Source organism: Xiphophorus couchianus, chromosome 11, assembly GCF_001444195.1.
Source record: "Xiphophorus couchianus chromosome 11, X_couchianus-1.0, whole genome shotgun sequence".
NCBI lineage: Eukaryota > Metazoa > Chordata > Actinopteri > Cyprinodontiformes > Poeciliidae > Xiphophorus > Xiphophorus couchianus.
Window position 1 is genome coordinate 13,190,359 of NC_040238.1, and position 14,669 is coordinate 13,205,027.

The following is a 14,669-nucleotide window of genomic DNA, read 5'->3' on the forward strand; positions in this document are numbered from 1 at the left end:
GTTGGATTGTGATGTAGCCGGTAGCGCCGTCAGCAGCTTAGAGACGTCCGGCCGAGTGCCTTTAGACTGGAAAACGACGCCATGCATTCCCTTCCTCTTGGTTTCTGTATTCCAGAGTTTCCCGTTTGCGTCCTCCTGTCAGTTTCTTTTCTTTCGCTGCTCCATTCAGCTGTAAATGAAGCTTCTTCAAAACCCTCTCCGATGTTCTGCAAGGCTGTATTATTCCGGTTCCCTTTTGATGTTTTATCCTTTCATTCCTTTATAATAAATATTTCAAAGGACAGATTATTGCTAAGAACCTAACTTTAACTTGGCCGCGGTCTCGTTTAAGAAAGTTCAGCCATGACCAAAACTACACGGACACAAGCCAACGAAACGAGTCAAAAGGAGACATTTAACGTTTTAACGCTCCAATCTAGCGTCACGTGAAAACAGTGTGGACAAGCCAAGAACACATGTTATGTTTCCAGACATGACCAGATTTGTCAGAAACGGCATGAATAATTTTTTTAAATTCCTTTTTCTAAGATTTGTTTTCTTCATGTTTTTATGCTTTTCAAATGTTGTGGAGCTTGTTCTGGTCTCTGCTAAAACAAAACAAAACAAAAAGTTAACTGACTTACTTTTGCCTGGAAATGTGTGAAAAAATGACATTTTGTCTTGTTTTGTTTTGCTTTTTTTGTTTGTTTCTCTTGCCTTAAAGTTGTTAAAAATATCTGGATGGACCAGTTTTGCTGGTTTATGTGATTTTTAAAAAAAATTATTATTCTTCATTAGCCAGAACCAAACAGAAGGACTTGGTTCTGCTCTGTAAAAACCCGCTTTGCCTTTCTTTTCTTTTTCTTTTTCTTTTTTCTTTTTTGATCAGGGAATAAATAAGATGAAAACTTCCTTCTAAGGTCCTGTGCTGACGTTACAGCAAAGGGATTTGTAACGTCCATCATGCTGCCAGCAGCTGGTCACCGTCATTGATCCAGAACTTTCTGTCCTCCAATCTTTCTCTCTGTAAAAAGCAGCTCTGTGTGCTTCTCCTCTGTCCGAGTGTCTGTCTGCTCACTATTCCCTGGTGTAAATACAGAATACTAACTGAGGAATGAAGGAAAGCACATTTTGACTTTGCATTCTGTCAGAAATGTTTGTGTTCAATAAAATTAAAAGGGGAAAAAAAAACATTTTGTGAAGAATTTATTTACTTTTGTTCTATTAAAAACGTTGAGCTCAGTGTGAAAGAAAATGTAAGAAACAAACTGAAGATTATGAACAGATTTTGATCAGTTTCTCCTGAAAGAGGGGGTGTATTTTGAATATGAATATATAAACTAAAAACTTCAAAATTAGACAAATTTTATACATTTATTCACCTTTTTCAAGTTAATCTGCTTATTCCACAGAGTTGTATTAATTGTTACACAAGTTTGTTCATTTTCCCGTCCCACTCTTTATGAAATAAAACTGGACATTCAACAAGTTAATTTTAGAAGGTTCATTAGTCAGTCTTACCTGCAGCCAGCTGCTTGACAGGCTGTGTCTAGTTTACCAAGCGTAGCTTTAGCGGGTCGGTAAGCTCCTTTCTCTGCTGGGAATATTTCCAAACGGCTAAATTTGCCTTTCTTGTGAGTCAGAGGGAAATAGAGCAGCTGACCTGCAGCGCAACACGTAAACCTGAGAGGCTCAGCATCAAAACAGAATCCTGTTGACCTTCACATAATTAGACTTTTGAATTTAAACATTAATACACATTTTAACATTCAGTTTATGCTTTTTGGTATAAACATACTAAAAGTCATGTTGCACGTGTTCAACTCCCATAATAGATGAGAATGCAGAAACAGATGAGCAGAAACAACCCTCAGCTGTCAATGCTCTTCTTCAAGGTGTGAAAAATTGGAACTAAAGGCTCTTTGGGAACTAAAATCAGAATTTCTACACAGGAGAATAATCTGAATTTTATCGCTTTGATGAAACTGGGACATCCAGCCATGGATTGTTCCACTTAAAGGTTTTCCTGTAAGTCTGTCAACTGTTAACATATTCATAATGTACAAACTTGGGGTAAAATTCCTTCGGAGTAAAAGTAATGACAAGCAAAAAATTAAATAAGAGAAACATGCTTTGACAAACACATGAACAACTTACACCACATATGTCAGAGTCAAGGCCCGCGGGCCACATCCGGCCCGCGAGAAGGTTTTTTACGGCCCCTGGAATGATCTTGATTTATTATTAGAACCGGCCCGCAGACCGCAGTAAGCCGGCACCCCGTCTGAAAAAAAAAATACCTTCCTTATTTGAACTGTAAGTAGTTCTTTAAATGTTCTGTGAGATGATGTACTTACCCATGTATCCATAACAACCGGAACTTTCAATATCCACCAAGTTATTGCCGAAATATACCATCTATTAAAGGAGTGCCCCCCGGATTAATTACACTCTCTGCAGCTGCAGCTGCGAAGTTACAGTATTAACCCGATACTTGCTGGAAAGTGCAACGTCTCCCCTTTCAGAAACCGTTGGAACTTTTCCACTTAGCGCTACGTGTGGCGGAATTACGGTACTGCAAATTTAGATGTGTCGCCGGCGACACGTGTAGCTGCGCATCCAGGCTGCTCAAACGTTGTCTATGTTTGGCAGCACATACCTGTGTGAACAACTGTTTTCTTTGATGAACCTGAACAAAACATCACACAGAAGTCAACTTACTGCTGAACACCTTCACTCAATTCTGAGGATTTCCTCAGCTCAGAGCCTTACCCCGAACATTGATGAACTTGTGGAAAAGATGGGACACCACCAAGTATCACCCTCAACCTCAAACAAGTGAACATTACTGTGCAATCACATATTTAGAGTTTTTACTCAGTTCAAGTTTAAAAGTTAAAGTTTAATATTTGTTTTCACTGCATGTTACTTCTCCTTGATGAAAGTGCTGTTTTTGATTAATAGATTTTTGCTCTTTATTTTATTGTATTTCAATCCAATTATATTTTAAAAATATTTCAGTTGTGTCTGTTGAAAATTAAAGATTACTGACAGAGCCATAAGAAAATGTTGCTTTATTTATCTGATCATATTGGAATATATTTGTTAGGTTTTCAGTAGGTTCAATTAGGTTCACTAGACTATATGCGTCATTTAAAAAAATTTCAATGAACATTCGATCAGTCCGGCCCTCGGCTTGTAGCTAAATTTTTTATTTGGCCCTCCGTCCATTTGACTTTGACACCCCTGACTTACACGGACTGACTTTTAACAGGGTTTATGGCGGTCAACATGCACTTTTACATATTGACCACCAGAGGGCAGCATGGCCCCAGTTGTAACATAGGCCTAACCCGGAAAGACTGATCTCGGGCCTTTTTTCTACACATGGGGATGAATATTAGGATATTTAATTTAGCAAATATGACTGAAATTGTTGCGTTGTAGTTGAGGTTCAGTGGGTCCGTCAAAAGTGTTGAGATTAAAATGTTTTAGTTTTTCACTGGTTGAATTTGAATTTTTGAAACAGTCATTAACAGTTATTGCTTGTTAGACTGAAGCGCCTGTCATTAACGTAGTTATTGCTTGACAAACTAGGGTCACTAGTAATCTCCATTTAGATGTACAGGCTGACATCAGGAGCTATTTATCTGGTCTTTCCTATGTTGAAGTGGTTCTAAGTAAAATAGGCTTTGATCTCACCATATTGTGATATGTTTATGCACATATAAAGGTTTGCTTGTTAATATCTGGTTTATAAATTCAAAAACGTCCTAGGCTGAAAACTGAATGGAAGACGCTGCATTATGACATGTGTATTCAAATCCATTTGGATTACAATATAATTAAGCTAAATTTGGAAAGCAGCGCGGCAAAAACACAAAATCATACCAAGTATTTTTTGGTCTAATCTGCAGTGAAATAAGCCAAAAGTAAATTAGGTATATAAAGTAACTTTTCAACAACATATGGGAACTTGTTTTAAAACAATATTTCCTTAATATTGATGGAAAGTTACTAGTTGCTACTAGATTATATCACTAATATTATAGGAAAAATGTTTTCTTAAAGGTAAAATTATCTGCTAACAGAACAACTACTTTTCATTGATATTAAGAAATTATGTACTTAAAAAAGCTCCTATTTCTTGCTACACAGTTACTTGTAAGTTATTTTTATCTTTTCTTAAGTGTAACAAGATATTTGCTCTAAAACCGGACAAAATTGCTCTGAGATTTTGTGTTTTTTGCAGTGAAGTTAAATTCTTTTTATGAGCTTTACATATTGATAAATATTTTAAACCCAGCATCTTCCACATTCATCCAATCATATTTAGCTATAATTCTTTTTGGAAAGCCTGATTTTTATTGATCCCATTGGATCTCATTTTAGTGCTGCAGTGCATTAGTTGTTTTTTTTCTGTTCTTTCCCTTCTTCTGCGGGCTAAAACCCAGTTTTTATTTCCTTTAATCTTCTTTCACCACTTGAACAAACATCGACTACATTTCCATACGAGTGCAGCAACGCTCGGCTTCCCAAGAGCAGCTAAATAAGATCTTCATATGGGTCAGGAGAACCAAACAATCCACCGTCAGGCTCAAAGCTCCGGCGAAGACCGTCATCATTTCGCCCCCCCGCCCCTTCAGATCTGCACACAGCAGATTAGGGTCCTTTCAGCTGCGCCGTTCCTCCCCGGACGGCAACAATGCTGCAGTTTGCTTCTCTCTGGCCTCGGACCGATGCTGCACACCGATAACTACCGACACACAGCTCAGCCTCGTGGCTCTTACCTGTCTGATCTCACAGACACAGAGTGAAGTCCTGTGTTTAAGCTGTTCAACACACGCCACTGTCTCATGTTTAAAGAGGGCATTACTCACCGTGGAGTGGAAGGAGTTAATTAGCCAATGCTGGTGGCAGTTTTTTGTCTTTGCCAAACTTTCCATGTGCAGCGTGTTTCAGCCATTAGTTCCCTGTCAGAGAAAACAGCTACCAACCCATGCTGTAAGAACGCTGACCTGCAAGTCCAACTCTGCCCTCCGTAGTTGCAGGCACGCTTGATAGAGATGTGCAGAAAGCTTCAAAAGGCAGCAGCACACCTCCCACAGACCCGCAGCACAATTCAATTCAAAGCTACTTTATTTATCCCAAAGGGAAATTAAATGTTGTCGTAACTCATATCATCCGAGTTTCTTCAGAGTCGATGTGGATGATGATGCTGCAGAGCGATCTAGAGTCAAAGCAGCTTCATTTATTGCAGCTAGAAACCAGAGATCAGGCTAAGATCAGACTGTAGCGATGAACTCTGACCTGAGACTCATAGAGACGACTACAAAATCGGCCTTCTATCGCCCGAAGAACATCTCCGGAATTAAAGGACTAACAAATAAGAAACTCATCTATGTTTATGGTCAGTCGCATTGTTTGACTGCAACAGTGTTTTCACAAAAAAAATCAGTCCTCCAGCCGCAGCTGATCCAGAACGCTGCTGCAGGTGTTCTGACTAAAACCAGGAAAACAGAGCACATCGCCCAGATCTAAAGGCCTGACGCTCACTCCCTGCAGCTCAGACGACAGAATCATTAAATTACACATTCAATGTATATTTGATGACGGTTATCCTTGAAGACGACATTTGACAAACTGGTCCTGCTCTGCATCCACGAAAGCTCCTTTTCAGCTCCTGTGGGGTCAGGGGTCACAGTTCAGGTGTAACTTGAGCTTCGGTGGTGCCTTTCTTTCGTGGTCAGCTCGGACGGATTGTGCAACGGGAATGGTTAAATAGCCCTCACTGTTACTGTGTAATAGGAGGCATCTGAGGTTTTCCTTCTGTGCCTCGAAACAATTATTTATTGATGTGTAAATGTTTGCTTGTTGACTTCGTTTAGTTCAATTAAAGCTGGGATTTTTCAAAAATGTGTCCCTGAGAGATTATGTTCCTGCAATAAAAGCAGAATTTTGTTTTTCAAGGTGTTTTACTCTCGATCAGAGGTGCCAATAAGGGGTGCTATATGGTCTCTGAAGGATCGCTTCTAAAGACATGTTCCTCACGGCTTAATGTGATGGGAAAACACGCCTGCCAGCTTCAGAAACTCTCTGAAACAGACCGTTCCTAATTTTATTTCAGATTTTATTCCCGTCTTGGCAGAAGGAGTACCAAGTCATTTTAGTGAAAAGAGGGAGTTCTTTCTTCTGACTGAAATAAACACATCTACGCCAGGGAGACAAATCTTTTTATACTCATGTTAATCTCTCAGTGCTGCTTATCCGACTTCCTGTGCTTTATTATAGTAAACATGTTTAAATGATTAAACTTTTGCTTTTCTCTTAGGTATCGGCCTGGTTTCCTTTCCGCCGCTTGCTGTAAACATTGAACCGCCGTCGCTTGAGCCGAAGTGATTGGATGAAACGGGAGGCCGTGCTTCCCGTCAAAGTCAAGCTTTGTGGGAAAGATGAGGAAGCAGCTCGGAGTTTAGCAAACCTTGAGCTTTTTTGAAATAAATCTGAGCCGACGTTTGCGCAGCGGCACCTTCTGCTCTTCTCGTCCTCCTTCCTCCCCAGATTTCTGGGGGACAATCATTTGAGAGACGTTTGCTCCCCGGTTCTGCTGAGCCACGTCTCACTTTCCTCATTTCCAGGCCGCTCCTGCCGTCACGGCTTTTCCTCCACCCCCACTTTGCCTCAGCAGAGAGGCCGCCAAGCATGCATACCGATCCAGAACACTCTGCTTCATCTCCGTTTCCCAACCTTTAAATCACATCCGAGTTGCATCACAGCAGATGAGCAGGCTGACTTATTTTGTTCCCATGCTGAAAACTTTCTGTCTCTCTCCAGCCTTCTGCGGTAGCCACAAAAAAAACACAGAGAGAGAGCGTCCGGCTTATCGGCAAGCTGCTCCGCTGGGAGACGTCGGTGCGTTTACTGCACAAAATCATTGATCACAATAGCAAAATAAATTTGTCTCATTGGGATTACATGGAATGGAAAACAATAGCGTAGGAAGAAAATAGTCAATGCAACATTTTCTTCTTAATAATCTCAATAGGTTCACCTCCTTTAATGTGACGTAGAAAACTGAGACAACAAGTCGGATTTATGGCTGAGCTAAATAAGAAAGACAGTGTTGGAAGAAACAAATAAGTCCTGTTTGCAGTTCGCGTACAAGTCATTTAGTCAAAACGCGGAAGGAGATGTTCAGCTCAGGCTGGAGTAAGATGAAAGTTTCTGCTTTTCATGAAATGAGCTACACATGCAGGAGAGCTAACCTTGAACACCAGGGTTCCACCGGGGTTCCACCGGGGTTCCACCAGGGTTCCACCGGGGTTCCACCGGGGTTTCACCAGGGTTCCACCAGGGTTCCACCGGGGTTCCACCGGGGTTCCACCAGGGTTCCACCAGGGAACACTGGCTTCTCCTCAGCAGCAGAACGAGACCGGGGTGGAAGTTCACCTTTCAACAGGAAACCGTCCCTGAACATACGACCACAGGTGAAATGGAATTATGAGCTGCTTTTTTTTTTTATAAAGTCACGCAGTCAGAAATGAACAGCAATAACTTGGATCATTCAGCCTTCATTTTCACCACGTTATTCATTCATCTATAAATGTCACATTTTTTGAGATAAACATTTATGTAGCAGGCCAAATGTTTAGTTTACAAACTAAATATTTGCTCCAAACTAAAACTTTAGTTAGCAAACTCAATTTTCTTGTTTAACTAAATATTTAGTTTGCAAACTAAATACTTAGTTTGGAGCTAGATTTTCATTTGAAGCTGAACATGTATCTTGCTAAATAATAAGCTAAATATTTAGTTTGAGGCTAAATATTTAGCTTGCTGTCTAAATATTTAGCTTGGAGCTAGATATATTTAGCTTGCTGAATACATTTTCATCTTGAAACTATGACATTTATATATCATACGTAACCTGGCAAAAATTGAGCCCACGTTGTTTTCTCTTATGTCAAGCCAATGTTCATTTTTGACTGTAGTGTTACAAAATGACTGACCAGACTGGATGGTTTTACATGAACTTGACTTTGGCCGATTCATGTGTCATGGTGGCCTAGTCAAAGCTTAAGCTTAAATGTAACAGAATCTGTGATAAGACTTGCTATTCCAACACCCTCTCCATATAACCTGACTGAGTTTGTAATGTTTAGCAAAGAACAATTGGCTCAAATGTCCATCTTAGCTTGTGTAGAGGTGGCAGAGACTCGCAGCTTTAACTGCAGAAATATATGTTCATAAAACAATGAAATGATGGGACTGAACAGATCATTAGTTCTAAAATGTGTTGGGTCCAGCCTTTGCAGCTATGTTCTGGAGTGCGTGTGGGATTTGTGGACGGGCATTATTAATGAGGTCAGACGCTGACGTGAATGAATGTGTGAGTGAGTGAAAGCTTGTGCTTGTGAATTGTGGATTCAGTTTTTGTTTTTTGTTTTTTAAGATGATCCATTTGGAGCCCCAATAGAAGCTGAGCTTCTGAGAAATTAGGATTTTATTTAAGAAAGAATTACTTCTTCAGAATGGACCCAAAGTAAATGTTTTTTGGGTTGTTTTTTTTTTTGTAGATTTTGGGAAAATACATTTTTAAGTGAGGTTATGCTTCCTTAAAGAGAAATACATTTACTTCATCTTTACAGTGCTGTACAATAAACATGGCAAGCGCCATAAGCTGAGTGCAGGAGGAAATGTATGGCCCCCATGCAGGAAAACACTACAGTGAACTGGCATTCTGTTTTTTCAGGATGACCAGTGACCCAGATCCCCCCACCCCAGTTCTCCCACTCAGATCCCTCCCATCTCCCCACCTCCCCCAACCAGATCCCTCTGTGTTTCTGTATCCTCTCATTGCTCCCGTTCTCCCAGAGAACATCACCAGGACTTTCAGCAAATTACAGAACTCGTGCTTTTTGATCAGGAAATCTCCAGAAGGGGAGGGGAGGGCTTCTTCTTCTTCAAAGAAATAACTTCCCACTTCACTTCTTAAGCTGAACAAAAACTCCTTTTAAATGAATGGCTTTTGCTCACAGCGTGAGGCCGCAGCTGGCAGCATTGTTGCCCACTCCCATCCTCTGGTCACGGAGCGGACATGCAGAGGATGAGGGGATGAGAGGGACAGGGGGCGGGTGGGGTCAACAGGTACACACATGAAACAACTGCAATTATTGGCCTGATTCCTCTGACAGCGGCCGCCGTCAAACTGGAGAAGGTGTTGACTGGTCCATTTATCTGTCCTTTTGTTATTTCGCTTCTTCTGATGTCTTTTACTTTGAAATCATCAAATAATGTGGAAACAGCACAACATGCTATTACTTTACTAGGGATGGATGGATGGATGGATGGATGGATGGATGGATGGATGGATGGATGGATGGATGGATGGATGGATGGATGGATGGATAGATAGATAGATAGATAGATAGATAGATAGATAGATAGATAGATAGATAGATAGATAGATAGATAGATAGATAGATAGATAGATAGATAGATAGATAGATAGAGTCTTTTAAATCCCATATTAAACATGTTTCTAGGATAATAACTTGATGCAGAGTGCTGGGTTTTCTTAAACAGAAAACTATTTAAATCAGTTTTCATAATGAACTGAGCTTGATGGTTGTTTGTCAACTGGTGTGGTTTTCTGTTGCAGCCGTCGTCCATCTGCCTCCAGGCTTTTAGAGCTGATAAATGATGATCACCGTTGCCTTTTTATCACCTCAAACCAGTCTGTCCTCTCCGCTCTGACTTTATGCCATTTTCGTCCACGCGGACCATTCTATGTAAGCCTCAGAGACGGTTGTGGTGGGAAAATCTGGCGCCAACGACCGTGCAAAGCTCGAAATCGCTAAAATCCGTTCCTTCCTTATTCTGAAGCTCGCTCTGCACTTGACCACATGGCCGGTGATTATGTCATTCATAGTACCTTGTAGCTCTACCAAAACTGTGATGTTGCCAGGCAACTTCTGGGACGCGTGAATGCAGAATGAAACATGAGATTTAAATCTCTCATTAAGTTCTTTTCTGATTTTGACATCTTTGAGTCCCGTTATTGCTTAGCATGACGTTAGTTCAAATGAAGCCACATCTGCATTGTTGCTCTGTTGCCTGAGAAGATGTTGAATCCTGGCTGGAAGGCCAGAGAAGTGAGTGGGAAGTGTTTTTGGTTTTTTTCGTTCTCAGTGGAAGTTTTTATAAGAGTACGGCTAACCTGGCAGTTAATTAACAACCTAACTCGTTTTTATTGCTCTGTTAAACCTTTAAACCATGCAACCAAGTAAAGCGAGTTAGAAATCAAGATCAGAGGGATAAAAATGGCTCTTATTAAAGTCATTATAATCCTTTCCATAACAGATTAAAGTTCATCTTTTCTGGTTGGAAATGAATCACATCAAAAGCATAATGACTCCTATGGACACCCCACGGTAAAATAAAGCTAAATATGATATGTATGCTACACAAACCTAAAACCTTTCAGCTTCTATGACTGTGTAATATTTGATCACTTAATCAGTAAAAATAAATGAAATCTATGAGCTGATGAGGACGTTTTCTCCACAGCAGACATTTGAAGGTTCAGGGTTAAAACCGATAATATTGATAATTCATCCACCACAAAAAAAAAAAGAAACATGTTGATGCTGCCACCCTGTTTTACTAAAGGCATAATGTTATTTTGAGCGCATTGGTGTTAACCCCATAGCATGATGCTGCCACCACCATGTTTTTCTGAGGACATTCTATTCTTTCGGTGGAGAACAGTGTTGCTTTTTTCTATTTGTTAGTTGTTGTTTGTTTTTTTTTCTTGAGTGTTAAAATTAAAATAATTTTTAAATAAAACAAAGTTTTATTTTACTAGGTGATTACAATATATATATATATATATTTAATTGTTTACCTTTTTCATCTGAATTGTCCAGGATACGGGTCTCACGTCGGAAACATTTAGGAGCTGACAATAATAACACGTGGCTGAGACATTTTCAAGTCTTCTGTTTGAGTCATGCCAGTGAGATGTAAGAGTTTTGTTATCTGTCATTCAGCAGTTCTAACCACATCCCATGGTCTTGATTAAAGTCACAATACTGTTTAAAATGAAATGTGCATTTGTGTCATCCTGCATGATTCCCTCACAGACACTGGAAACCGAAGACTGAAGTGATGAAGGATTAGCTGTGAGGGGCTTCCCTGCAGTGACCGGGCCTTCTGGTTTTACCAGCACTGTAAGGTGATTACTCTGTCGTTTGCCATCGGTCCACTGGTTAAACACTATGGACACACAAGCTTGGCTGGCCCTTCTCTGTACAATAGGAATGAAAGTTTTTACATACCTTTTGTTTCCCAGCAGAACGGGGGGAAGGAGAGAAAATGATAAAGAAGTTTGGGTTTGGGCTTCCTTTGCAGCGGCGCCTTCCCTACAGTTCATGGCTGCCTGTGGTGGAAACTGGGGCTACAAAACAGAAGCGGTCGGTAAAGCAGCGAAACGTTCTCAGTCATCTCTGTTAACGGAAACGAGCGAAGAAAGTGTGGAGCACAACATTTCGTCACAGAGTAATAACAACTACGCATCTGGTTCGACTCCCGTACAAACACATGGTTCACCTGAAACAACCAACGATGCTGGACAGACCGAAAAAAAAAAGAAAAGAAAGAAAGAAAGAAAGAAAGAAAGAAAAAAACAATTTAAGCATGACGTTATTAAATACTAGTAATAATAACAACAAATCAAATTATTTTATTAATTCAATGAAAGAGAAAATGTTTATTGTTAGCTGGATAATAACACTTTCTGCTTTAGATGAAAGGAATCTCCTAAGAAAGACATCTTCTTTAGTTTTGGTTATTTTGTCTTTTCATTGTTTGGAATTTATTCATTTTATTTCTAAAGTGCAACAGAAAGGGGGTTTTTTTGTATAGACTGAGTTAAACCGTATGGAGCAGAGCATACCTTGTTCAGACTTTGGAGGGTGGCTCTGATAGAATGCCTCTCACAAGATGGCTGACGAATGATTCACACGATATATGTTAAAGCTCAACAACCAACACGCATGAGACTCTGTGCAAGTTTTGACTAAATTAAGCATTTTTTATTTGACATTTTTGCCTTTATGTGTCTAATTTGCAATAATACACAAATTCTATGGCAAACATTAACATAAACTATATTGCAGTAGTAGCAGTACTAATTATTTTTATTTTCTGATTTACAAAAAAGCAATCAGATCAATGCATTCTTTTCATATAAACACCATGACCCTCTGAAATAATGTGTTTTACAGTAAGAACTGAGTTTAATTAGATCCATGTAGGTCTTGTCATCCTCTGTTCAGGTCCCCTGCATTTATTAATTCTCAAAAGGTCTTGCCATACAAATTTTGTTTTTGTTTTAGTTTGTGGAGTTTCTCAGTTTTTGTGTGTGTGTGTGTTCTGTTCATGCAATTAGATTTTGTTCAGTGTTGTTATGATTTATAGTTTCTCTGTTATCTCTGTTCGGCTCCTGTTGTTCATTTTTCAGTTTCTCTCAGTACGTTCTCTTCTCTCCCTGCTGCACCTCGTCAGTAATCAACCGCCTGCCTCCTGTCAGCAGTCACCTTCCTTTGGATCTCAGCTCCTGCTCTGTTCGCTGCTTGGATCCAAGTCCTGGGTTTCTCCTGTAGGTTCATTACTTTTAATCATTTTCACTGAAGTTTCATTCTGTTTTTGGAACTTTTGACTAGAGAAATTAAATTTAAAGCAACACAGATGTCACGTTTATGTTGTATATGTTTGAGTAATACTGAAGTTTAGTAGCTCAGTCCACAAAGTGAAAGATATTAATGTGATTAATTCCACACAGACTCATGTTTTCAGGTCTTTATTGCTGGAAATTATGATTTTCTGCTTCCAGCAAATGAAAACACAACAGTTAACATTAGAATATTACCTCAGACCATAAAAATATTTTAAAGACGGAAATGTGAGCTGAGTGAAAAGTTTGGTTAGAGGTTATTTTTGAAAGTTACTTTTAAACTAACAAGGGAGCCTGATTGGAACTTATATTCTCAATGACAGAGTATGACTCTACATAAAATCAAGAGACATTTGATTTTCAGGACATTTCTCACTCCTTAAGTCATTTATTGGTTCATTTGCTTAATCAATTATTTGTTTCTCCAGGTCTTGTCTAATTTGAAAAACCTGCAGACAATTATTTATCAAAATAAATAAACACTAGTTTTAAAGCGGCAACCGTTTTCTAGCACAATACGTCTGTATTTTATATATATATTTTCCTTTTTTAAAGAAAATCTCACTGTCTTTCTTTGCAGACTTCATTCTCCATTTCACGACCGGTTCTTTTATTCATTGCAGTGACGTGAGATGAATCTGAGTCTGAGTGTTTAGCACTAAGTTAGCTTTTCTCTGGGCGTTTTGGCCCAGCAAAGACGTCTGTGCAATCTCCTGTGAGAGGAAAGAGGCTATTAAGCAGCTCTTCAGGAAAGGAGTCAGACTGAGAGCTGCTGAAAGCAGGCAGAAAAAAAAACAACAAATTCACACTGCTGGTGTAAACTGGAGAGTGGGGAGGAGTGTTTGTTCGACGTCTTAAATCGGATTTATTGTAAATATTTGTGCATGTTGAAAGAAGGAAAATGCCGTTTCTGTTTTTAATACACAGACAAAAATGTTGTCTGTGTTCCGACATATGGTTGATATGGAGCCCAGTCAGAAGGCTAACCACAGACCTCAGCGTTCTAACAAGATTTCTGCTCATTCTGCTGCTGAGAGACAAGACAACCAGAAAATATGGCCGCCAGTAAAGACTGTGAAACATTACACACAGAAGTCCCATTTAACAGAGAAGAAAGTTAATCTTAGTGTTGAAGGACAGCAGATTTATTTTTGGGTTTTTTTAAGCTTTAATCCCAACAAAATATAGCATTATTTGTTTCTTTCTTGAAATAGTTATTTTCATTTCAAATTGTTTAATAAAGATGATTTTAAAGCTGACTTTAAAAAAAGAATAAATGTTTAATGTTTTAGGTCGGATAGAAATATATTTTTAATAGAACAACAAATGAGAATAAGAAAATGTACAGTAAGGGCAAATGTACTATTTAAAAAACTGTACAGTTATCAAAACTAGCATACTCTGATTCAAAGGGGCAATTTAGAAAAATGTGCTTTTTTTTTTGGTGATAATTTTGTGATATTCCAAGAATATGCTTTCTGCCAGATTGTAGGGGCGTCGCTGTTAGCTGTTAGCTGTTTAGCTCACAGTAGAAGCTGATTAGATGCTGGGCAAATAATGCAAATATGTACAGGTTTTATTTGGAACGACTAAAACTCCTCAGTGTTGTTAGATATAGGATAAAGGACAACACGGGAGTAAACAACAGAACAGTCTTAAATCATAAATAAACAGATGTTTATTTATGATTTAAAGAGATTATAGTGACAAAGTCAGTTGGTAGTTTAAGTTAAATATTCCTTCTCTACAAATGAATCTAAAAGGAAACATTTTAATACTATAAAATAATTACAATATTGGTTTTTAATCTTGACCCCTTGAAAGATGCTAAATCTGTAAAGGTCTGTGGTGGGAAGAAGTGAAATCCCTCTGATTCACACCGTCAGTCTGCAGCTCATAAAGACGGAGCGACTCGCTCCCCCATCATCCCAGCTGCTTCTCTGCTGCCGTTTCT